The sequence below is a fragment of the Scardinius erythrophthalmus genome, assembly GCF_964197995.2.
Source record: "Scardinius erythrophthalmus genome assembly, chromosome: 6".
NCBI classification, from domain to species: domain Eukaryota; kingdom Metazoa; phylum Chordata; class Actinopteri; order Cypriniformes; family Leuciscidae; genus Scardinius; species Scardinius erythrophthalmus.
In genome coordinates this window covers 38711059-38738589 of record NC_138226.1, presented here as the reverse complement: position 1 = coordinate 38738589, position 27531 = coordinate 38711059, and positions in this window count along the sequence as shown.

The window sequence follows — 27531 nt, the reverse complement described above, 5'->3', positions numbered from 1 at the left end:
GAAAGACTGAACCCAAAAGAGACAGCAGAGAAGAGGCGCTGAACTAGAATCAGACCGCTCCATCTGAACTGTGTGTGTTTCAGGCAGCACAGCTGATCCAGGAACAGCGCTGAGAGGGTTTATGAGTGAGATTGTAGGAGGGCAGTGGAATAAATCTGTGGTTAGACTCAAAATGAAGCCAAACCACGGCAGTATAATACAAGAAGAGAGAGAGAGAGAGAGACCACTGGCCACTAATACATACATGCACACACTGAAAAATAATACTGATACCCACAAACACACACATAACTCTACTTCATAACTCTAAGACTCAAATACAAACATCATGGTGTGTGTCCAGGGGTTCATATCTTGTTTTAGAGGGGATTTTAACATGGACATTTTTAACATAGCCAAGTAAAAAAGAAGTGTGCTTAACTGTGCTGAATGTGCACTTCAAATCTTAAAGGGATAGTTCACCCAAAAATGAAAATGTTGTCATTATTTACTCACCCTCAAGTTGTTCCAAACCTGTATAAGTTCATTCCTCCAGTCGAACACAAAAGAAGATAAAGACATTCTGAATAATGTTGGTAACCAGTAAGTTGATGGGCTCCAGCATCTCGTTTATTACCAACATTCTTCAAAATATCTTCTTTTGTGTTCGACAGGAGGAAGAAATTCATACTGGTTTGAAACAACATGAGGGTGAGTAAATGGCAACATGATAAAGGAGTTTTCATTTTTAGGTGAACTATTCCTTTAAAAGTATATATATATATTTTTTAAATGTACTTGCAGATAATATAATATTAATGATAATATAATATTAATAAAAAAAAATAATTTGACTGCACTTAAAAAAAAATTAACATTTAAGTGCTTATGTTTTAATAACTTTTGTCACACTTATTTTGATGTGTTGACTAACATACTAAAGCACATAAAATACTTGATTATATTTTTTACTGTATTTTTTTTACATTTAAAGGTAATGTATTTAAATGTGCTACACTGCAACTTCGTCATTATATGTATTTACAAATATATTAGAATAGATTAAATTCATGAAATACAAGTTTAAATAGAAATTACATTAAAGTATATTTTAGTTTACCATAAATGTTTGTCAATACATTCAGCAGAACATATTTCAAAGACAATAAATGTGAAAATAGAAGTGAAATTACCTAAGTCTTACTGTAAGTGGGTCAATTGCAATTAATAAAAAATTAAAACTATAATACATTTTCATTCAGTTGCAATTAACATGAAATTAAGTGCATGAAAACATAACATTCAGTTCACACGCATTCAGTGTATTCTTTTAAAATATATTAATTTTCACAATAAGGACTCTTATTAAAAGTATGCTGAAGTGAGTTTTTCCACAAGGGCAGATATGAATATCCCCCCATTTTCTATATATAGAATCTACACCCATATCCCAAAAATTATAATAATAATCCATTTTATTCGTAATGCGCCTTTCTCAAACTCAAAGCGCTACAGCATGCACAGAACAAAATAAATGAACAAATTGCCTCTGGACATCCGCCTTGCACCTTCAATTGCTATTTTTAAATCTAAATTGAAAACTTATTTTTATTCCCTAGCATTTTAATTATCTCCTGATGCTGTTTCTGTCTGTTCTGTTTGGTTGTTTCTATGTTTCATTCTATTTGTTTTTACTTTGTTCAGCACTTTGGATAGCCCTGCTATGTTTAAATGTGCTGTATAAATAAAATTGACTTACTTACTTACTATAAATCAAACAAGGAGAAATATCCAAATCACTCAAAAGCAACCACCCAGAACATAAAATCTAGAAATGGATGAATATAAATGTTGGCTCGATACTCAAGGCCAGAATGATAAAAAGGACATGCATCAATGTTTTACTGTTTCGCACTATGAAAATCATAGCAGAAACAAACATTCCTCAACATTCATTCAAAAGCATCTGAACTTTCTTCGGCTATTTATAGAAAACATAACTCATCTGACGGCCTTCTTTATGAAAACTGAGCAAAAACAAAAACATTTAGGCTCCTTTAAAGCCTGAATTTGCAGTGATGTATGGGGTAATCAGATAGGAGGGGGCATTTGAGGCAGACAATTTGGCCCCTAATTTTTGTCACATCAGGATTGTGCACTCCAGTAAGTGTTTCTAAATCAGCTACATAAACCCGAAAACAAAGGTCCCTTTAAGACGTGATGTCACTGTGTCAGAGGGACGGAGCGGGCGAAACAAGCGTCCATTCAGAGCCGAAACACAAAGGTCATCAGGATCAGGGTTGGTGTGAGACGGATTCTGGCGGGTCCTGACCTCCAGCTCCACCCCCTTTACTCTCTGCGCGTTCCCCTTGGGGGCTTCGCCTCACTGGGCCCGAGAGCCCACCTCGCCCCCTCCTGTCCCCGGAGAGAGCACCCCCTCCGGGGCGTCCCGGCCTCTGACTCGGGAGCATCTATCACTGCTCCGGGACCCTAATCAGGGCCAAAGAGGGGCGGAAGTGACACCCGGGGTCGAGGTGGACTCTGTAAACATCCGAACGGTTTCTTTAAAAAGGCTGTCCGTCAAGATCCGAGAGGTAAAGCGGGATATCCGTTACTCTAAAAAAAGATCCTATCCGTCATTTGATTCATTAATTACTCCTCTTAAGTACCCGAGTGATCTATCAATAGCTCTAATTAGCCTGTTAGCGTAACTGTGGTGGATGGGTGCAGCGCGAGGCGGTGCAACTCAATATAACTGATGCTGCCTTCTGAACAGTGTTATTTTAGTGCCACTGACGTCTGGAATTAGATTTTATTTTTGGTCACTTTATTTGATGGTCCCCTTTAGATATTCTACTAACTATAAGTAACTTTGCAACTACATGCCAACTAACTGTCATTAGAGTACTGTAGAAGACTGTTAGGTTTGGTTAGAGTTAGTATAATAAGTTGACATATAGTTGCAGAGTTACTTATAGACCGTAGAATGTCTGTTGAAGAGCATCACAATAAAGTGTTAGCAGATATTAATACTCTAATGAGAGTTGGTTGACCTGTAGTTGCAAAGTTACTTGTAGTTAGTAGAATGTCTAAAGTGGGCCATCAAAAAAAGTGTTACCTTATTTTTATGGTTTCATTTACATTTTAGTTGTAATTTTGTTGTGTTTATGTCATTTTTATTAGTTTTTGCTTTTTTATTTAAGTTTTTTATATCTTATTTCAGCTATTTGCCAAGGCAACATTTCTCGTTTTCGTTTAGTTTAAGTACGGAAACTAAAACTTAATAAGCTATAACTAAAACTATATAGACATAAAAAAAAAGCAATGTAAGTCTATAACAATCGAGATCTGAGAATAAAAATCCCATTCATTTTGTGAAGGAATCAAGTGTGCCATGTTTGTTCAGTAACAAACTGTGAGTGACGAGTGCTGAATAATTAGATTTTGTTCAAACCACTAACCATTGAGGATATTAATAGTGATGAAAAATGACTGGCCATTATATTGAACAGAGGCATGTTTAATGGTGGTGGCAGAAGTGGTCTTCTATGTGCCGCGCTTGTAAGTGTGTTGGCGGTTTCTACATGCCGTAAGAGTGGAGGCCGCAGGTACACACACTGCTGTCAAACTCAATACACTCACAGTGCAGCCGGTTAGACACAGTCCTGCAGGGCATCTTGCCCCAATTATGCCCTGACAGAGGTCACAGCCCCGCAGACCTGACCTTCTCTCTCTCTCTCTCTCTCTCTCTCTCTCTCTCTCCCTCTCTGCATTATCTGACACTTGTGTCTGCCTACATGTGTACAATTAGCATTTGATAAAAATGGGCTTCAGTTATGCAGCATTCTTGAAAACTGCTGTGAATTAGAAGGTGTGGACAAAAGTCAAATGTGAGCTTGTCCGGGTTTTAATCGAGTCACCAAAACAAGTAGTGTTTCACTAATGTGTTTTTTTTTTTAATAGCTGATGGTCCTAACAATATTTAGAGAGCAGGATGGCTGATATAATACCACAAATATTATAATTATAAGAAATGGATCATTACACCAAAACCTCAACAAGCTACAAGATTTAAGGTAAGAGTTAGAAAACAAATACATCAATGCACACTCTAAACACACACACACACACACACACACACACACACACACACACACACACACACACACACACACACACACACACACACACACACACACACACACACACACACAAACACACACACACACACACACACACGCACACACACACTCTTCTCTCTAGTACTGTAATATGGCACATACATAGTCTTCGGGCTCAAACATGAATTGGGGCTCAGGTCAGGAGGCAGACAGACTGGCTAAACCGACCGTCTGCTAGCTGTCTCACGTCACTGAGGTCAGATCAATCCCATCACATAGAGGCTCTTTCACCTAGAAATCATACAGTTTTTTACAATCACTTTGCTACTATTTTCAGAACCTTGATCTCATTTTTCAAAACTCTAGACACAAAACTCAAAACGGTTATCACTTGTAACACAGGCTGTCTAATGTTCAAAACACTGCATTGTGCATTCACATCTTTAAGGAAATCTTGCACTTGCACAATCATTGGTTCAAAAAACAAATTTACTGTGAAATACCGTTGAGACATAACTATAGATCACACACAAGCAACCGATAGTTTCACTGTGCCATTGTTCGTACAATCATTAAATATTGTAGAACAAAATAGGTGATACAGGTTTCATTATGGCACTACATGTACAGTAAATACATCTCTGTAAAGGCACTGCAGTAGTAGAGAGAATACGACAGACAGTGGAATCATTGAACAAAGTTTGTAATATATTGATGCAAAACACTACAGTACAATCACAACATAGGGTTATTTGAATCAAAGCAAAAATAATTAGCTATGAAATAGAAAAGAAAAGACAGTACTGTAAAACATCAAATGCAGTGTTCCTCAACTTGCTTGCTTGTACTGTAAGAAACAAAAGAGTGATTATCTATACAGTGCAGTGCTGTCAATACTGTAAATAGTCTGAAAAGGTGGTACAGTATTTGGGACCATAGACTGATGAAGCATTATGATACAAATATTACAGTAGGCTACATCCATGGATATTGTAGTCTAATTGGTTCATGCTCAATTAGCGTGGAGCAAGGACCAATTAGACTACAATATCCATGGATCGTTATCTTGAAACTTTCATGATTTACTGTAAACATGGAAGATTGTTTGTCTGTTTCCATACAACTATGCATTAAGAGTAATGCAACAGTAACTTATCATTTTGAGCAGTTGTATCAATTGATAGTTAGATCATTGTAAGGAAATGAATAGACACTCTTTTGAAATGTAATGTGTGAATTGCCTTTTGAAATAGCAGTACTTTGATGTTAAGTTGTGTCATATTGAACAGGTGATTTTTGTTGAATGAACAAATGATCTAAGTTTTATGTGTATTGTATCCAAGCAATTGAGAAAAGGGTTAGAGTTTTGAAAAATGTGCATTTTGATCATTGGTTGTGAGTTTTGTGTCTAGAGTTGTGAAAAATGACATCAAGGTTCTGAAAATAGTAGCAAAGTGATTGTAAAAAACTGTAATATAGAGACTGTGTCTGTTCCCCGAATTAGGAAATACAAAAAAGTTCCAAACCCATCTAAGGGTAAAATTTTTATTGATGTTCAACAAATAAAAAGCATATATAATATGGATGAACAAATGATAAAGCTTGGGTTGCTGAATATTCAATCCCTTTCTTCAAAAGCACTTATTGTTAATGATATGATCACAGACTATAATCTAGATGTTCTGTGTTTGATAGAAACCTGGCTAAAACCAAACAATTACATTACTTTAAATGAGTCCAGCCCGCAAGATTACTGTTAGAAACACGAGGCTCGTTTAAAAAGAAAAGGGGGAGGTTTTGCTGTAATTTATAGTAATATCTTCAGTATTACTCAGAAGTCTAGTTTTAAATATAATTCTTTTGAAGTGTTGGTGCTTTATGTAACACTATCTAGTGTAAATGATAAATCACGTTTGACATTTGTGCTGGCTACTGTATACAGGCCACCAGGGCACCATACAGACTTTATCAAAGAAATCTTTATTGCTGATTTTCTATCAGAGTTAGTATTGACTGCAGATAAAGTACTAATTGTTGGTGATTTTAATATACATGTAGATAACGAAAAAGATGCATTGGGATTGGCATTAAAAGACATTCTTAACTCTACTGGAGTTAGACAACATGTGTCAGGACCTACTCATCGTCATAATCATACTCTAGATCTAATATTATCACATGGAATAGATGTTGATGCCGTTGAAATTCTGCAGCAGAGCGAAGACATCTCAGATCATTATCTAGTCTCGTGTAAACTTCATTTAGCCAAGGTTGCAAAGCTGACTCCGTGTTACAAATATGTGAGACCTATCACTGTCACTAAAGATTGCTTTATTAATAATCTTCCTGATCAGTTTCATCTCGTCAGCATCCCAGATAGCTTAGAAGAACTCGATGTTGCAACAGAAATGATTGATTCTCTCTTTTCCAGCACTTTAGACACAGTTGCTCCGTTGCGCTTAAAGAAGATTAAAGGAAATAGTCCAATTCCGTGGTACAATGAGCACACTCGGGCCCTTAAGAAAAATGGAGAATAATTTCGCGTTTCATGGAGAAAGAGCACGATTGCGTACAGAAAGGCCTTAAAAATGGCTAGATCTGCTTATTTTTCAATACTTTTAGAAGAAAACAAACAAAAGCCTAGGTATTTATTCGAAACAGTGGCTAAATTAATGAAAAATAAAGCTCCAACACCGGACGTTTCCAAGCAGCACAACAGTAATGACTTAATGAACTTCTTCACTTACAAGATTGATAATATTAGAGAGAAAATTATAACTATGCAACCATGTATTACAGCAGGGATGGGCAACTTCGGTCCTGGAGGGCCACTGTCCTATAGAGTTTAGCTTCAACCCTAATCAAACACACCTGAACAAGCTAATCAAGGTCCTCAGGATTACTAGAAAATTACAGGCAGGTGATTTTTTCAGGGCTGGAGCTAAACTCTGTAGGACAGTGGCCCTCCAGGACTGAAGTTGCCCATCCCTGTACTACAGTATCGCATCAGGCAGTGCATTGTAGTCTCCCGGACGAAAAATTTCATTCATTCATTCCTATAGGAGAGGAAGAATTGTCTAAACTCATTAAATCATCTAAATCTACAACATGTATGTTAGACCCTATACTGACTAAGCTACTGAAAGAGATGATCCAGAGGTCATAGATCCTCTTCTTAATATCATTAATTCATCTTTGTCATTTGGATATGTACCGAAAACTTTTAAGCTGGCTATTATTAAACCTTTAATTAAAAAACACAACTTGATCCTAGAGAATTCGTGGTTGTGTCTCTCTATTAGTGTTACTTGATCTTAGTGCTGCATTTGACACTATCGACCACAACATTCTTTTAAATAGACTCGAAAATTATGTTGGCATTAGTGGAATTGCACTAGCATGGTTTAAATCATACTTATCTGACCGTTATCAGTTTGTAGCAGTAAATGAAGAGATGTCTCATCGATCACAAGTTCAGTATGGCGTACCACAAGGCTCAGTACTAGGACCACTGCTGTTCACTCTGTACATGCTACCCTTAGGAGATATCATTAGGAAACATGGCATTAGTTTTCACTGTTATGCTGACGATACTCAGCTCTATATTTCTTCAAAACCTAACGAAACTTACCAATTCACAAAATTAACGGAATGCATACACTCTCAGAAAAAAACGTACAAAAGCTGTCACTGTGGTGGTACCTTTTCAAAAGGTACACCTTTGTACCTAAAGAGTGCATATTAGTCCCTCAAAGGTACATATTGGTACCAAAAGTGTACATATTAGTACCTAAATGGTACATATTAGAACCCTTTTGAAGGGTATTGTCCCAGTGACAGCTTTTGTACCTTTTTTTCTGAGAGTGTAGGTGATATAAAACATTGGATGACTAGTCATTTCCTACTACTTAATTCTGAAAAAAAAACAAAGATTCTAATTATTGACAAAAAACCTCTGCACGTAGAATCCAGAATACTGTCTAACACTTAATGGCTGCTCTGTTAAGTCTTCGTCGTCGGTTAGGAACCTGGGTGTGCTCTTTGATACCAATCTTTCCTTTGAAAGTCACGTGTCTAGTATCTGTAAAACCCCATTCTTCCATCTTAAAAATATCTCTAAATTACGACATATGCTTTCAATGAAAAATGTGGAACAGTTAGTTCATGCGTTCATGACCTCAAGGCTAGATAATGGGTTATTGTAATGCTCTACTGGGTGGTTGCCCTGCACCCGTAATAAACAAAGTCCAGTTGGTCCAAAACGCAGCAGCTCGAGTTCTTACCAGAACCAGGAAGTATGACCATATTTGCCCGGTTCTGTCAACACTGCATTGGCTCCCTATTAAACATCGTATCAATTTTAAAATATTGCTGATTACTTACAAAGCACTAAATGGTTTATCTCCCCAGTACTTGAGCGAGCTCTTGACGCAATATAATCCTTCACGTCTATTGCGATCTCAAAATTCTGACCAGTTGATAATACCTAGAATATCAAAATTGACTGCTGGCGGTAGATCCTTGATTACTTTGGAACAGTCTTCCTAACATTGTCCGGGAAGCAGACACACTCTGTCAGTTTAAATCTAGACTAAAAACGCATCTCTTTTACCTGGCATTCAAATAGAACATTATACATTTCTATTATTCAAATCAGTTAAATGATTATTAGGCTGCATAGATTAGGTCAGCTGGAACCGGGGACACTTCCTATAACACCGGATGTACTCGTTACATCATAAGAAGAATGGCATCTACGCTAATGTTAGTCTTTCTGTTTATTCCGAGGTTTACTGAAGTCAGCCAGATCTGGGCCGTATCCAGATCAGATGGTGGACCTGCGCCTGGACTCATCCATGACACATTCCTGAAGTGCCAGCCTCATCAGCCCTGTGAAGGCCTCATCGACACGACAACCATCGGCACTGATCCTCAACAAGCTCGTCTCCATACCGGCACGATGACTCCGACTTCCAACCAGATGGAACTGGATAATATTCTGAATGTTCTGATCCGATCTGACTTCTGACCTGTAATGCTGACTGAATCATAATCATACACTGTTCGCTCGTTGACCAGAGGAGAACTGAGCGACTGAGCCTGGGCTCTCCCAAGGTTTTTTCTCCATTCTGTCACTGATGGAGTTTTGGTTCCTTGCCACTGTTGCGTTGGCTTTTGGCTTGCTTAGTTGGGGACATTTAATATTCAACAATATTATTGATCTGCCTTACTTCAGGTGGACTATGACGCAATTTTCTTCTAGAAACAAACTTTGTTGTATTATTTTCATGTTATCACTGTGAAGCTGCCTTGATACAATCTTTATTCTTTAATCTTTTAATATTGTAAAAAGCACTATATAAATAAAGGTGACTTGAGTTGACACACACACAAAATATTAGCATGACTTCTCTGTAGTGTAATGGCATTGTCTCCAGTGGTCAATTTATCTCTTAAAATTCATTCACCTGCATAATCGCTAACCACCTCACACACACCCAACACAATTACATTGCTGCCGCAATAACACCCATGGCCGTGACATGAGTTTGACTTTTCTAAATAAAGCCTTTTTGGAGTGATAATTTCAGAGGTCTAGATGTATAGAAGTGTGTTGCAAAAGTGAAGTGAAATTGGATAATTCTTCTTAGGATGCAAAATCATTATAAAAGTACCACGAACGTGGTCCATGTTATATAGCCTATGCTATATTCCAAGTCTTTGGAGGTCATACAACATTTGTGTAAAAACACTGTATTCCCTGATAATCTTCCCCTCTAGTGGCCTGTCAACCGCTGTGACCGGATCATTGAGTCAGTGAGTTGAACCAGAACCAGATCAGTATGATTTTCATTGTATACTGACTTACATTTCAGTCTGTTCCTCATGAATTTAACACGTGGGCTTTGAAGTAGCATAGTCAAATAGTTTTGTATGGTTATTCTGTGTAACTTCACAAAATCAACAAGGTGTGTGGGTAAGAACAAATGAATTTTAGGACAATATCAGCAACACTTGTTGAATGAAATTAAATGATCACAAAGTGGAACTGAAAAATTATACTTTTTTATTTCACCTCAGAAAATTGTATTTTTAAACAGACAAAACTTAAACTTACAAATGGCCAATGAGAAAGTTAAAGCTAGTCAGATGTTATAATATCCACCACCAATCACATATCAGAGTATCAAAATACAAAGACATGATTCAAACGTACAGTTAACCAATATAGTCAATGGGCCGTTATTGTGATACTTTAATGGTGTACTTTTTAACATTTAAAAAGATTTAAAAGAAAGGTTGTAATATTTGCACAGAGAAAAAAAAAAGTTGTAATATTTGCTAAACTGAGCTGTTGGAGGTGCTGACCCCTATTTAAACAGAGGACGAGAGAGAGAGATAGCTGTTTAACCAGAGCATAGTATGAAAGAGAGAGAGAGAGAGAGAGAGAGAGAGAGAGAGAGAGAGAGAGAGAGAGAGAGAGAGAGAAACACCAAGGCAGAAAGAGAAGAATGAAAAGCCAGAGGCAGCAGTAGATGGCAGTATTGATCTCCATCATGTTTCTAAACAGATTCTCTGTCTCTCTCTGTGAGTGTGTGTGTGTGTGTGTGTGTGGATTAGCGGAGTGTAAGGAGGCACTCTCTCTCTCTCTCTGGTTTATCTCTGTACTGTTGACATCTTAAGAGAAAAGAGTAACACTAACCACTGGCCCATAATCCCCTGGGAGGCAGACTGCCTAAAAACACAGGTCTGTCTTCAGCGGCGTGTGTACAATACTGTGAGAACATCACACTCTGCGGCTGGCGCGTAATCTTCAGATTTGTAAAATAACTTATAATTTGTAAAATAACACAAATTCAGTGGGGTCCCTCTTATTGTTTGCAAATCAGCAAGTACCATATAAACCTCAGAACTGAATCTCTGTGTCTGTATAAACTGAACTGACTCCACAGGTTGCTTCTGCATTATCACCTCAGCTCTAATCGTATCAGTCATTCAGCTCAGCTCTATCATTAAACTCCAACAAAACAATTTGACTTTAGTGAACCATGATGGCCGATTCAAAAACATTGTGTTTGTCTTTAAGGTATCAAATTACAGTAACAGAGCTGACATAAAGCTGATAGTAACATATTTAAAAGTAACAGACCTATTAGCAACAAATATCATGGAACAAGAGATGATTTGCTTCAAGCTCTCATGGGATGCTCCTACTTACTGTAAGAGATCCAAAAATCTTATCTATAATGTTAGATGGCCTGTTTAAGAGATTTTGGCCAGAATATAATGGATGCATCAAATAATTTCATATTCTTTATTAATCAAAATGAAGAGCCAAGAATGGAGATTTTATTAATAGTTGAGGTTTTATCTAAAAGAGCTGACGGTAACATAACTGATAGTACCAGGTAAGATAGTAACAGATATTACGGATACATAATAAAAAAGAGGTAACAGAGATGACAGTAACGGAACTGGTGTTAAAAGATTTGATAGCAACAAAGCTGATAGTAACAGAGCTAAAAGAAACAGAGCTGACAGTAACATATTTGACAGTAAAATCTAATTGATAGTAACAGGACTGAAAGTAACATGCTTTATCTAATTGAGATAACAGTAACAGACACGAAAGTAACATGCATTCCAGATACTTAGTGAAAAGGAGGTGCCAGAGCTGATCGTAAAAGATGACAGTAATAGAACAGACGTTAAAAGATCTGATAGAAACAAATCTGATAGTAACAGAATTGACAGTTACAAAGCATACAGTACTGTAACTGATTTTAAAATAGTTTACGGTAACAGGGGTGATAGTAACAGTGGTAACAGTAACAAACCTGAACATAACAGACATTATAGTAACAAAGCTGATTTAACAGAACTGATGGCAACAGTGATGACAGTAACAGCCTATAGAATAACTGACAGTAACAGAGCTCTCAGTGACATCTGATATTATAACAGATACTAACAGCTAACAGACAGTAACAGAGTTGACAGTAACAAACCTAAATATAACAGATAGGATAGTAAGAGATTTTAACAGAGCTAATGCTAACAGAGATGAATGTAAGAGACAACACTATAACTGATAGTAAAACAGCAGACAGTCAGGGCTGACAGTTATAGAATTGATATTAACAGAGTTGACTGTAACAAACCTAAATATAACAGGCAGGATAGTGACAAAGCTTATTTTAACAGACACGACAGAAACAGAACTAACAGTCACAGAGTTGACAGTAACAAACCTAAATATAACAGGCAGGATAGTAACAAAGCTGATAGTAACAGAGCTGACCGTGGCAGAGGTCACAGTAACAAACCTGGGTATAACAGAGATAATATTAACATAACTGATAGTAACAGAACTAACAGTCAGAGAGCAAACAACAACAGATGATAGTAACAAACCTAAATACAACAGACATAATATTAACATAACTGATAGTAACAGAGCTAAAAGTCACAGAGCAAACAGTAACAGAGCTGATAGTAGCATATGTGACAGTAACAAACCTGAATATATCAGACATGATAGTAACATACTGTAGCTGATTTTAGGAGAGCTGATAGTAACAAACTGACAGTAACAGCTATAATAACAGAGTTGACAGTTCATGTGTTAACTCTGTGGAAGCCAAAGAGGCCTTCATAACAAAGCAATTTCTTGATGCAGTCAAAGCTATTTTTGTTTTATGAGCTAAACTTTAAAGAACTCATCGGACCTTTGTTTCTGTGTGCAGGTCTTCAACAGGTCGAAGAGTTACACAGCTGTCGCTCCTGTTGCTTCTCAAGACAACCGAGTAAATCTGTCAATCAAACCCTGAGCACTCTCCATCAGTATTCAGACACATGCACACATACACTTATAGTCAAAATATGAACTCTGAACTACACACTCACACAGAGACAGAACCACACACACTCAGAGCAGATGTCAATCAAAATATGAACTTCCTGCTGCAACAAACATGCAAATGAAAGTGAATCAGTTTGCAGGGAAAATCTGCAGACCAAGTTTAATGGCCTTTGATGGGATTTCTCACCCTTGTTCTTTCTCTTATTCTCTCTCCTTAACTAATTGTGGAATTGTCAATTGAGTATGACAGTGTGAGTGAGCGTGTACTTATGTACACTAGCTTTGTGTGCAATAAAACTGTTACTGAATGTTTGTTGCAGACTCTTTTGATTTGTATCTTTTGTTACCTGCTCAGGAGACACTGTCACGACACACCATTGCCACATTCTTGCAAGCAGGTTTGGTAAGAAAGCATCTGTCATGGGCATCAATGAGAATGTAAATGAAGGTATGAGTGCAGCAGCAAGTGACAGTCTCAGAAACGTACTTCTCTGGGGTGTGAGCTAGCGCAAGACTGCTGCTTTAAAACACAAAAAGATAGTTCTGTGTTTTTATTACACAGTACAATGTAAAAAAGAATGGTAATCCACAATTGTTACGTTAAACAATTATTTCTATCTGATTAAACCCATGGGTTTGTGCGTTTGTTACAATAAATGAATGCATTAGGTTAATTCAGTGATGTTAAATAATATGTTTGACTTGAATAAAACCAATTACTGTTTTTCTGAATTGCTAAAACACATTTCTTGAAACCATCACTCACTTTCTCAAAACCTCAAACACAAAACCAAATTCTCAAACCACATTCAGAGAACCTCTGACTCTTCTGGCAAAATCAAACAATTGCCTCAAAACCATTTTATCTGTGCTCAAAATCAAACAATGCTTTCAGATCATACACACAGCGAGTCAATATTATAAACACTACAGATCATTCATTAGACACTACATCAAAACATGGAGAACACAGAATCCAAAGCAAGCAGTTACAGAAAAAAAGTATATTGTAATAAAATAAACTAATTTTGCCATTATGTAAAACATATGACAACTTACAGTAGTAAGGTGAATAGATGGTATGCACTGCAAGAATAGTATTCTACTGAATATTGTATAGTATTGAATATCTGTATATTCAGCACTTGCATACTCTGAAAATGCAGTGACCCAACTGCAAAAGCCAAAAAGGTTACAGTAAAAAACTCAACATGAAAAGCATGTTACAGTCACTCAGAAGAGTTGTGCAACTGCAGAATCAAGGTCAGTGAGAGATTGATTCTGCTTCAGCATCACGTCTTCATGTTGAGTCTGTCTGAGGAGTTTGTCCACATCACAGACAATCTCTGCAGAAAAAAACCCTAAAGCAGATTCAGCCTTGACAACATTCTCCACACCTTCCTCTTCCTCCTTGTTCACCACCTCTTACACACATACTCTTCCTCCTCTCCCTCTTATATTGTTCAATCCATTGTTGGTATCAACATTCAGTGCAACATTTTGAGTCAATTTTGAACTGACTTGTATTATGTACAGTTGGTTTTGATCACATCATTAGAAATAAGTGTGAACAATTTTGAGTCATTGTGTGTAAACGATGACAACTTGTAGTTGTGTTCAACTTTTGCCTGCCTGTGTTTAGTGTTTTGAAACATAAGTGCATCACAGTGCGACATGTGTTTTAGTGAGTGAGAATGTGTTTAGAGTTTTGCAAACAGTGTTTTAACTACCAGAACTTGTTTAATGTTTTACAGAAAGAGTGATTATTATCGGAAAAATTGTTTTAGGCTATTGATAATTTGCATGGTTCAGATTATGGGGTTTAGTGTTTTAGTAATTCAGAAAAACTGTAATTTAGATGTTAAAAATTCTTCGCTTTTCCTACCATTCAAAATGTTTTTTTTTTTTTAATTCTTTTGATCGGACAAAACACATTAAATTGATCAAAAGTGACTTTAAAGACATAGGACCCTATCTTGCACCCAGCGCAATTGACTTTGTACACCGACGCATGTATCATTCCTATTTTGCACCCGCGCAAAGCGCGCTTTTCCCTCCACAGAAGCACGTCGCTAAACTAGGGAATGAACTTGCGCTCCCTGGGCGGTTCAGCGCAAAAAAGGAGGCGTGTTCCGGCGCAAACGTTCCTTCATGCTATTTTGCAGGTTTAGAAAACAATTGCGCCACTAACCAGGAAAAAATAGTTTAAAGTCAGTGGGGCTATTTTAAGGGCGCATGCTTGGCCATAATCAATGTAGCGTGTGCACAACGCGCATACACTTTGATTCTCTCATCTACACAGAAGCAGCAGTTTTCATTTTTGCAAATCATACATTATTACGATAGATAGATAGATAGATAGATAGATAGATAGATAGATAGATAGATAGATAGATAGATAGATAGATAGATAGATAGACAATTTATTATAAAAGCATACATCTAGCTTACACATTTACCCAAATTATCATACGCCTTTTTAACCGAAGTTAATTTGGGTGGGTTTCTCCTTCCCCAACGTCCCTGACGAGAGCGTTGCTCTCCTCGGCTGTGAACCGCTCCTGGCGCGCGCCTGGCAAATCCACCGTTATAATAGGAATCCGCTTTAGAACAAGCGTGCCTGCTCTTAAAGGGAATGTGAGATGACGCTCTGATTGGTTTATTTCATGTTACGCCCAAACCACACCTATGAATAATGAAGCTACTTCAGACCAACCCATTTTAGATTTGCGCCGGGCGCAAGAGTCATTTATCCCGCCGGGAAAATAGCAACAGCGCCAAGACCCGCCCACAAAGTTACTTGCACTTTGCGCTTTGACACTTGCGTTTCAGATCGTTAAAATAGGGCCCATAATGTTACAACATTTATTTATTTTTCAAATACTGCAAATGCTGTTCTTTTGAGCTTTCTATTCATCAAAATATTGTCACAGTTTCCACAAAAATATTACGCATTTTGTGAGCTTTTGTGAGCCGGGCCTTGCACAGGAAAAAGGGCTCCTCTCTTATAATTATTTATGAAAAGTACATTTACATATTGTTGATCATCTTTTATTTAATTACACTCTTTAACACTAGACACTATAGGGCTGTATCAACAAAGACCATTTTACCATTTATTACAGTTTTTTTTTTCGATTGCTTAAACACGTTTCTTGAAACTATGCCTCGTATTCTCAAAACTGTTAACACAAATCCATAACGTCTCACCCAATTCCTCAAACATCCTATTTTCAGGTCAAAATTAAGCTCTACACTCAAAACCATTCACTCTTACTGAAAAAACAAACTTTACCCTCAGACAGGACACACAAGCCCTCAAAATCACACACACTACAACAGTCTAACACACTGGTGCAATAAATCCAAAACAACATTTCCAAAACTGGTAAGTTATGTTGATTGTGCCCCCCAACCCACACACACACAAACCTTTTCACATGATGAACACAAAAGACACAACCAATGGATACATTGGCACATTTTTATTCATTCATGTACTACACAGTACAACACACACACACATTTCTTTTCCTGTTTTACTTTTTTTTTATTCTCTCCTCTCTCCCTGAAGGTTCTCGAGGCGACGTTAAAGCAACTCAAATTTGGCCTTACTCGTAGCCCAGCCTCCCTCATAGTCATACCATTGATAAAGACATGGGCACCTAGAGTGGCTTGAATTTCATCTGAGACTGCTTGTTTTCTTTCCCTTGCCCTTCGTCCTCCTCCTCCTTCTTATCCCTCCTCGATCTCTTCCTTCATGTCTTTCTGGATCCATTGTTCCAAAACCCAATAAACTGATTCGGGCCCTTTTATCTATCTATTGAAGGATCTGATTGATGTGTGTTATATTTTGACTCTTAATGTTTCCACCTGGGTAATTGTGTGCTAACTGAGCTGAAGCTGTGACTTGAGTGAACAATATTGAATGCTAGTGCTTTCTAAATGACAACATGGTCCAGGCAATGAGAAATGAAGGGATTTGTGTGTAGAGTTTTGCAGTGACAGTTCAACAAATCTGACTCATGTGTCAAAACAGGGAATAGTGTTTATAGTTTAGGGAAATGGGTGTGCTTTTTGATAAATGGCATTATAGTTTTAAAATTTTAGTTCAAAAGTCTGGTTATAGTGTTTAAGCAATCGAGAAAAACTGTAAAATCCATTTACACTGCAGTTTCCATTGGCTAAACAATGTAATGAGATTAATGTTCTAAATATAACAGTTTGAAAATAGAAATATGAAATGTTGGGAAAAAATTTATTATACTATTATATATGAAACTAAAAACGCCAGTAGGAGGCGGCAAGTCGTAATAAGTGAATCGCAGAATCATTCATTCAACTGATTTGTTCAAACCGTCTTATTCTTTCATTAAAGAAGCAAGTGTCCACTGATTTTATAAATGGGTCATTGAATCACTGACTCACCCGATTTGTTCAAAAACAGTGAGTGTTGCTGGGAGACGCAACATTTGCTGATATTCGAGAAAAAAGCACTCTTGCATGTGTGATTTTGCTTAACTAAATTATGTTATAAACACAAAATACAAGATATCATATAAGGGCAATCTTGAATTTTGGGGGGTATTTTTATTCATTTTGGTGGCATTTCTGAACTTGCTATTTGACGTCAATGTCAGATCAGTTTGCTTGTTATTAAGCTTAATGGAGGGTTATTGCCTAAGTCAAGTCAAGTCAAGTCAAGTTTATTTATATAGCGCTTTTCACAACATAGATTGTATCAAAGCAGCTTCACAGTAATACATTAAAACAATACATCAATGTTTGTTTCTAGTGGAACGTCCACGTTTGGTAATGCTGATCAATGGTATCGTTGATTGATTAATTCAATTAAATATCCCCAAATATCCCCAACTGAGCAAGCCAAAGGCAACAGTGGCAAGGAACCGAAAAACTCCATCAGGTGACCTAATGGAGAAAAAAAAAACCTTGGGAGAACCCAGGCTCAGTTGGGGGCCAGTTCTCCTCTGGCGTTTTGAACTAGAGGTCAGATTTACCTGTCAGATTAAAAGAATTATATGAATGCCTGGCTGAAGAGATGCGTCTTTAATCTAGTTTTAAACTGGGAGAGCGAGTATGAGCAACGAACAGTTTCAAGAAGGCTATTCCAGAGTTTTGGAGCTAAATATGAAAATGCTCTCCCTCCTTTGGTTGATCTGGATATCCTAGATATGACCAAAAGCCTCGAATTTAGTGATCTTAAAGAGCGCGATGGATTATAGGGCGATAGAAGATCGGTTAAATAGACTGGAGCTAAGCCGTTTAGGGCTTTATAAGTCAGTAGTAATACCTTGTAATTAATACGAAACTTTATAGGTAACCAATGTAGTGATGATAAAATTGGTGTTATATGATCATATTTTCTTGATCTAGTTAGAACTCTTGCGGCGGCATTTTGGACTAACTGTATCTTGTTTATTGAGGTTGCAGGACAACCAGCTAATAAAGCATTGCAGTAATCTAGTCTCGATGTCATGAATGCATGAACTAACTTTTCTGCATCAGAAACAGATAGCATATTACGTAATGTTCCTAAGTTAGGCTGGCTGTATTGGAATGTTTTAATAGTGGTTTAATTTCACAGTGGTGACAAATAGTGCCGAAGTTTAGGGCAAACACGTTCGTTACTTCGGTTCACCAATGAAGGCAGGTCCGGGTGTGAGATGCGGCGGCTGTGACAAAGGATGTCGGAGAGTGGGAGAGGCTTGTATGGTTGGGAAGAATTATTAAGAATAAGTTGTCGGACACACACTTAATTAGGAATTTTAACAAAAAATTAAATAACATCTCATGTGGTCTATCTGTCCACGTGCTTGTTTGTGAGCATAAGAGTCATCTTTCAAAAACATTTTAAAAATCGTATTTATTCCAAACTTTTGAACAATAGTGTATGTTACATAAATATAGCAATTAATGCTGCATTTTGTCTTATTTTACATCTTCACATAATCCTTCTTCTTTAATTAATGTTATTTTCTAATTTTACTTGGTCTTCTTTTATAAATTATACATTTGCATTTTATTTTAATAAATAAATAGCTCATAAAAACTGCTATAATAGAGGAAGACGTTTGTGGTTGTGTAAGTGTGTGTGTGGTGAGACCTCAAGCATGTGCGTTTGCATTATTATACAGTGGTCTCCTTGTATCAGTTTCCTTAGCCATAATTAGTAAGAGATTCCTCTGTGGTTCCAGAAGATTTGAGCCATCCGGATCTGAGGCCTCCAAAGCTTTAGATCAGACACACATGTCTCTCTCACTGTCTGTCTCATTCTCTGATGGGACGTAGTACGTACAGCTATGGTTACCCACAGAGGACAGACCTCACTCACCTCCCACAATGGAAACCAGAACGAAACAATATGCAGACATCAGAGCTGGAGATAGAGAGAAAGTATGAACTGAGATTTATAAAACACAGGCATAGTACTAAGTGGTTGCTCACATAAGGCATAGTTGACATCAAAATAAAAATTCTGTCATCATTTAATGTCATCATCATTGTATAAAAGGCTCCCGGAGAAAAGAAGACTTTTATTGTTGGACTTCTATTTTGATAATAGTAAAGCGCATGCTTTCCCGATGCTTCTGGTAGGAGGCATTATTGTCAGAGTTCGCTGCCTGCTACTGAGAGAACATCAGCTGTGTGCCTAGAAGTTTCTCCCTGCCTGTTATCCGTTGGTGTTCACAGTGTTAGTACATGACCATAAAACTACTATTCAATACACTTTGGAAACAAGCTCTAGTCTCCTCATTCTTTGTGTCCTGACTGACACCCAGGAGTGTATACCGCTTATTAATAGAACCAGAACCTAGCAGTCTCTTTCCCAACAACAGGTCCTTCGATCCTGATGCAGTGTTTATTCCTGGTATCATGGAGTCTGATGAAGAGATTGTTGGGGCAACCAGACCAAAATGCAGAACACAACTCCAAGTGCAGTATGTAGGGGGCAGACCCGTAACTGAACATACTATCCTACCCCCCTGGGAGGTACCTACCCATGTGACACCTCTCCAGTAATCATGGGACAATCCTGACTACCTCTATGACAATGCTGCTTCTTGCACAGGCCCTCGGTGAAGACCAACAAGCTTTAGTTATACAGAGCGAAGTTAAAACCTACCTCAGTTCTTCACATCAGCCCAGCGGAACAGTTTCTCCCGAGCTTGAATAGTATAATGAACTGCAAGCCATTCGCAGAGAAAATGCGCAGTTGCTGCGATCACACCAAGCCTTTCGTGCTGACCTGATGGAGTTGAAAGAAGTTAGTATTAAGTTAAAAGAACTGGTCAGATCTTAGCACTACTAAAAGCCATGACAGTCCTCCAGTATGACCAGACTCCCAACTGCTGTCCTATCCTCTCTGACATGTAGACCAGCCACATCAGCTGATGATGAAGAGTGGCCTGAGCTTCCACCTTGGCCTGAGTCAGAACTGAAAAGGGTTATGGAGACTTTAAAGTTAAAAAAACCTGGCACAGCTACATACCAACCACAGGTACAAAAGTATTTAAGGGTCTCCCAGGCTCACCTTTTACAAGCATACCGCCATTCTCAGTATTACTGTCAAAATCCAGATGGGCTACGGGGCCTCCAACACCCAAAGACCTCAAAGAGCTCATCCCTCATATCGCAAACCCTTACAAACCCAAATTCCAGTTTCTTTACCCCAACTTGGGTCCATGCCAGCTCAGTCCAGCACCTGTGGTTAAGGTAGAGTCAAATATGCCACATTTAACCCATACATCAGTGTCAGAGTATACATATAGAGGGCCTCCCCTACTATCCCCAAGTTCAGCCGGCCGGATCCAAGCGAGTTTGCCAGGCTTAGAATAGCTTTGGAGAATCTGCCTGAACTCTTTAAATATCAAATACTTGTGGACTACTTAAAGTTGGATGAGGCTAAGCTGATTGCAGATGCTTATTTGAATTCACCTACCCCATTTACTGATACCATGGGACTGAAGGATCACTGAAGGACCACTCCATGAGAAGTTTTAGGCAGCCCCACCAACTAGTTCTGAGGAATTCTGCCAGTGTCCTGGAAGCCCCTAATGTAAAGCATGGGGATACCGTTGCATTCCTGAAGTTTGATTTTTAGGTACAGTTGTTGGTGGGTTTGTTGAAAACCATAGGACTGAAGATGACATTGACCTGAATTGTGGGTCCCATGTCGCACGTCTTTTGAGGAAATGTCCTTCTGAGCAGCAAGTGGATCTTCTGAGCAGCAAGTGGAGTTATGCCGTCACATGATCCGGCAACCTTGAACTGTACTGACTTTATATGATCTCTCAAACTGGCTCCGCTATGAAACCTGGTGCCTTGACTTTGATGTAGAGATTGCCTCATGAGGAGTTTAAGACTGACAGACTTCTAGATCTGTACAAAGTAAAAAACTGTAGCCATTCTTCATGGGGTTGGAGATGCTCAAAATGTAACTTCCCTGTCACATCAGAAGGGTTACTACTCAACAGACCAAGCCAGAAACAGCCTCCTTGGCCAATACAGGACAGGGAGAGATTTCAGAAACAGCCTCCTTGGCCAATACAGGACAGAGAGAGATTTCAGAAACAGCCTCCTTGGCCACTACAGGACAGAGAGAGATTTCAGAAACAGCCTCCTTGGTCAATACGGGATAGGCAGAGGAGGTGGGAGTAGGAGCATCCACAACGACACAGACTTGGTGCTGGGCAACGAAATAGGCATGGTGGTGGACGACGAAACAGGCTTGCTGCTAATCCTTTCACACTCCTCAATCTTAATTCTGGGGCTCGAAGTCTTCGAAAGGTGAGTCTTCGAAGTCACTTACATCACCTTTGGTACTTTTGGTGGAGCTCTACACCATGTCCTCGTACAAAATGAGAATTCCCACCAGAACGGACACTGAGATGATCCACCAGGATGAACGTATGCCTTCAGGGTATGCTTCATTTACTAAGTGATGGCCAGCATGACACAGGTGAGACACATGAGGGCACATCAGAAAACTGGAAAATGGTTCAAACCCAGAACAGATGTAACAAATATGAAACAAATATTGTTATGTTTGATCTTGGCGGAATAGATCTGCTACGCTACTACTGCTGCTTTAGAGCAAGTACAGGACTTCCTACTGCAAATACATAGACGACACGCTGCTGTGAGCAAGTAAGACATGCTGCTGCTGTACAATACATATAGCGTACGGGAATTACCCATAGCAGAACTATACAGGTGGAGCTGGGGAAGGTGGAGGGTTTCTGAAAGCGCGCTGCACTGCTAAGGGAACCAAATATTTTAAGGTTGAGCACGCAAGCTCAAGGACCTATTAAGGTTAAGGGTTAAGGACCTATTAGCCTGCACCATCTAGAGTTTCATGACATAACTTTGTGTTTGTGCTGCTTAATATTTTGTGGAAACTGTGGTACTTTTTAAATCAGGATTCTTTGATGAATAAAAAGTTCAAAAGAGAACAGAATTCATTTGAAATATTTAACCCTCAGAGAGTCTTCGTTTAGCAGTCACACTCAGTGCCTTCCCGGTCAGAAGTGACCGGACACCTAAAAATGAAACTTCCTCCATCCCAGTAAAAACCAATGCAATTTATTTTTGTTCTATAATATTTATTCTTTTTAAATTAGTATTTTGAGACAATTTGATTGAACTTATTAATATTTATGCAATATTTATAGTCCATTTTTTGCCATTGAAAATAATGTTTTTTTTTTAATTATTATTATTTTTTATTTTTATTTTTCTATGCGGTATTTTCGGTTAAAATAGAGACTAGGCTTTCAGAAAAAAAATAAAAATAAAAAAAATAAATCAATTTATTAAACATAAAATTAAATAAATCATGTTATTGCATGGGTTTACCACTAGATGCCTGTAATAGCTCTAAATGGAGATGCTTGTGAATTCTAGTTGTTTTTGGACCAAATTACTTACTTTTAAGATGTGGATTGATTGTATTTTTTTAGAAATTCTCAAATAATACTTTTTGCCAAGGTTTATAACATTTTATTAATTATTATTTTAATAATTTTAATAATTATTATATTAATTATATATATATATATATATATATATTAATTATAATTATTAATTATGTTATGTTTTTCACTCTTGATGTTTTAGAGTTTCACCCCTTCATTGCTGAGCACTTTTTTTCTGCATCGTGGCCGATTTGTAGCGAATTTTTGTGTTTTTGTCAATTTCCCATTCATTTACTATGGGGGTCATTTTTGACCGAAGACCATGAGTGTGACTATTTTTTTTACGACCACTTAGCATGCTCGGATCATGACCTCAATTTTTTTCTGTGTTCACATACCTAATGCCAGAAAAGTCATAAAGTTTCGTAACATTCCAATGAAGCTGTGATTTTTAAAAATTCAAAACAGATTTTTTGTAATCTGAATTTATTGGTGTGTATGTGTATAAAAGTGTGTTTCTATGTGTGTGTGTGTGTGGGTGGGTGTGAATTTTTTGCACTCTTGATGTTGTAGAGTGTCACCCCTTTACTGCGGTGTACTTTTTTTTAGAATCGTGGCCGATTTGTAGATTGTACAGACAAAAATTCAGAGAATTTTTGTGTTTTTGTAAATTTCCCATTCATTTCCTATGGGTCGGTCATTTTTGACCGAAGGCACTGAGTGTGACTATTTTTTTTACGACCACTTGGCATGCTCGGATCATGACCTCAATTTTTTTTTGCATACACATACCTAATGCCAGAAAAGTCATAAAGTTTCGTAACATTCCAATGAAGCTGTGATTTTTAAAAATTCAAAACAGATTTTTTGTAATCTGAATTTATTGGTGTGTATGTGTATAAAAGTGTGTTTCTATGTGTGTGTGTGTGTGGGTGGGTGTGAATTTTTTGCACTCTTGATGTTGTAGAGTGTCACCCCTTTACTGCGGTGTACTTTTTTTTAGAATCGTGGCCGATTTGTAGATTGTACAGACAAAAATTCAGAGAATTTTTGTGTTTTTGTAAATTTCCCATTCATTTCCTATGGGTCGGTCATTTTTGACCGAAGGCACTGAGTGTGACTATTTTTTTTACGACCACTTAGCATGCTCGGATCATGACCTCAATTTTTTTCTGTGTTCACATACCTAATGCCAGAAAAGTCATAAAGTTTCGTAACATTCCAATGAAGCTGTGATTTTTAAAAATTCAAAACAGATTTTTTGTAATCTGAATTTATTGGTGTGTATGTGTATAAAAGTGTGTTTCTATGTGTGTGTGTGTGTGGGTGGGTGTGAATTTTTTGCACTCTTGATGTTGTAGAGTGTCACCCCTTTACTGCGGTGTACTTTTTTTTAGAATCGTGGCCGATTTGTAGATTGTACAGACAAAAATTCAGAGAATTTTTGTGTTTTTGTAAATTTCCCATTCATTTCCTATGGGTCGGTCATTTTTGACCGAAGGCACTGAGTGTGACTATTTTTTTTACGACCACTTGGCATGCTCGGATCATGACCTCAATTTTTTTTTGCATACACATACCTAATGCCATAAAAGTCACCAAGTATCATAACCTTCCGATGAAGCTGTGATTTTTTAAAATTCAAAACAGAAAATTTTTCGGTCAGAAGTGACCGAAGACTCTCTGAGGGTTAATGTAACAATTATTTATTTTGACTTTTGATCAATTAAATAAATTTAATCAATGTTTTGCATAATATGTTTATTAGTGAATTTAATAAAAGTTATTATAGTGTTATTGTACATGAAAATCTAGCATTTTATATTAGTTGGTCTCGATACGGACTCAGTGTCTGGGTGGGGGGGGGGGGGGGATTGGGGGTCAGAAAAGACTCTCCGCTAAAGAAAAAAAAAGCCAAAAGATTAAAATATGTTCCTATTTGACTTAGCAGTTCAGGTTTTTATGGTTAGATTTTAAGGGGTCAGACTGGGTATTGACATGTTTAATGTTTTTAGAAAATCATTGAGCTCTGTTGAGGAAGGTGAACTGGGTGAAAGGTTTAACCTTCTATTTCCTTTCATCACAATTCTCTCCATCCTGCAGAAGCTGGGTGAGGGAGCACATTTGGGTGATTATACCTGAGGGATTTACCCTGAGCACTGAAATCTACATACAGCAGTGTGCTCTACAGCTGAGGATCACGGGTCTCTCTCTCTCACACACACAGCTGTTTTTACTGTAGGGCAGAATGCTAACGAGGCTGTGCTTTGATCAAAGAAGTCACAAATTACACACCCAGTGAGGCCTGTTTGTGTGTGTGATGAAGAGCAGAGAGGATGGCCCATAGGCACCTCCGACTCTGCCTCCAGACTTTCACACTCTCACGACAGATAAATGCTCTGCTCCAAATCCCAGTGAGTTACCTTTTAAGATACCTTATTTTAGCCGAACTCACATTAGCCCAAAAAATATATATATAACAAAAATCTTTTATCAACAGTGTTGCGACGAATGAAGCCACTTTCAAACCAAGCAACTTTCTGTTGGTCAGCACAGCAAATTTTCATGACCAACTTGACCACACCTGTTCTGTTTCACCCTTGAGTTCATAAGCCCTGTGTTCTTTCAGCTCTTTGTTCGATCTTGTTAATGGAAAGTGGTTGTGTTTCCTGAGTTTCTCCAGCTTGTTTTGTGCATTTTTGGATTAAAGACTATTTGTATTGTATTCTCCTGCATCGTGCGTTTTGTCTACAGCCGTGCTGTTACATCATTATGTACATATATGTTTTTACATTTTACTAATATTATTATAAGTACCTGCAAGTAATTACATCTGTAATTAATTTCGGCAATTACATCTATAATTACACTGTTGATCTTTCCCTTCCATTTTAACCCACCCTTAAAGCGACCCATACAACCTAACCTTAACCATATCCCATCACACCTCAATAGAAGCAGAAGTGTTTCGCAATACAACATGAATACAATATTTACATTTTCCTTGTTTTGTGGTGTAAGTAAATAGCAGTTAAGAATACCTAATATAAAGCGTGAGCAAAACATTTCAATGGAAAATAGGGTTTGTCACTAATGTCAATAGTGTAATTATACATACTGAATGACTCAACGCTCACACAGGAGTAATTTTCAAGTCAAGTCAAGTCATCTTCATTTATATAGCGCTTTTAACAATGTAGATTGTTTCAAAGCAGCTTTACAGAGATAAACGTATAATTTAAGGTAACAGAGATTGTTTTGGCTTTAATTTTCAAACTAACCACCTGTGTGACCAACTTAAGTTGAGCCTAACCCAACTAACCCTAACCCTAACCCTAACCCTAACCCTAACCCTAACCCTAACCCTAACCTGCCCTCACAAAATTTAAGATTGAGTGGATCTCTATAACAAAAATTACTGGATTTTGCTCACAAAATTTTGCAGAACAACATTAAATGTGTCCTCACTTTTAATGTGCGGTCACATTAGCGAAATATCACTGGAAAAAAAGGTCAATAGTGTAGTGATTTACTGTATGAAGGAGTCTTAGAAGTCACTTTCAACCTATGCAGCTTTCTGTTGGTTAGCGCAGAGAATCTGTGAGACCAACTTGAACCAGTTGCGAAATCTGCATGGGGAAAACTTTCGTCCTGACGTGAAATTTGAGATTGTGGATTCCTGAATGACTGGATTTCGCAAAAGTTGCTACATACTGAATGATTAAACACTCACACAGGAGTAATTTTCAAACTAACCATCTGCGTGACCAACTTAAGTTGAGCCCTTTGTGAAATTTGCTTTGGAAAAATGTTTGAGCTTACATAAAATTCACAATCATGTTTCTATTTAAATAACTGGATTTCGGGAACGAAAATTCGCAAGAACAACAGTATATGTGTCCGCACCTATTTTTTACAGTCTATGGTCCGCACCTTTACTGTGCATAATAGTCAAATTTCACAAGCAAATAAGGTCTGTCTGCTGTCAATAATGTAGCAAATGAAGTATGAAGCACCACTCACACAGAAGTCACTTTGAAACCAAGCCTCTTTCTGTTGGTCAAATCTGCATGACCAACTTGAACTCATTGAGAAATTTGCTTTTGGAAATTTTTTGCCCACACAAAATTTAAGATTGAGTGGATCTCTATAACAAAAATTACTGGATTTTGCTCAAGAAATTTTGCAGAACAACATTAAATGTGTCCGCACCTTTAATGTGCAGTCACTTTAGCGAAATATCACTTGAAAAAAGGTCAATAGTGATTTACTGTATGAAGCCCCATCCACACTACTGCGTTTTCGTTTAGAGACGGAGACCTGTTGCTACGTTTGCACCTCCCGTCCAGACTAAAACGGCAAAAACGAAGACCTAAAATGGAGAAGTTTAGAAACGCTGCCGACCCCGTTTTTTGAATCTCCGGAGGGCGTTTTAGTGAAGACGGGTCAAAACTCCACCCGCTGGAACATTTTCTTACGACTTCTTACTTAAAGGAGCTGTATGTAAGAAATCTATTTCAATTAATCATAAAATTGCCCTGATGTGTCACTAGACATTAAGAAATCATGTTCATTTCAAATACTTATATCACTGACAACAGTAGTATGGCTAGGATATTGTCATTTAAAAAGT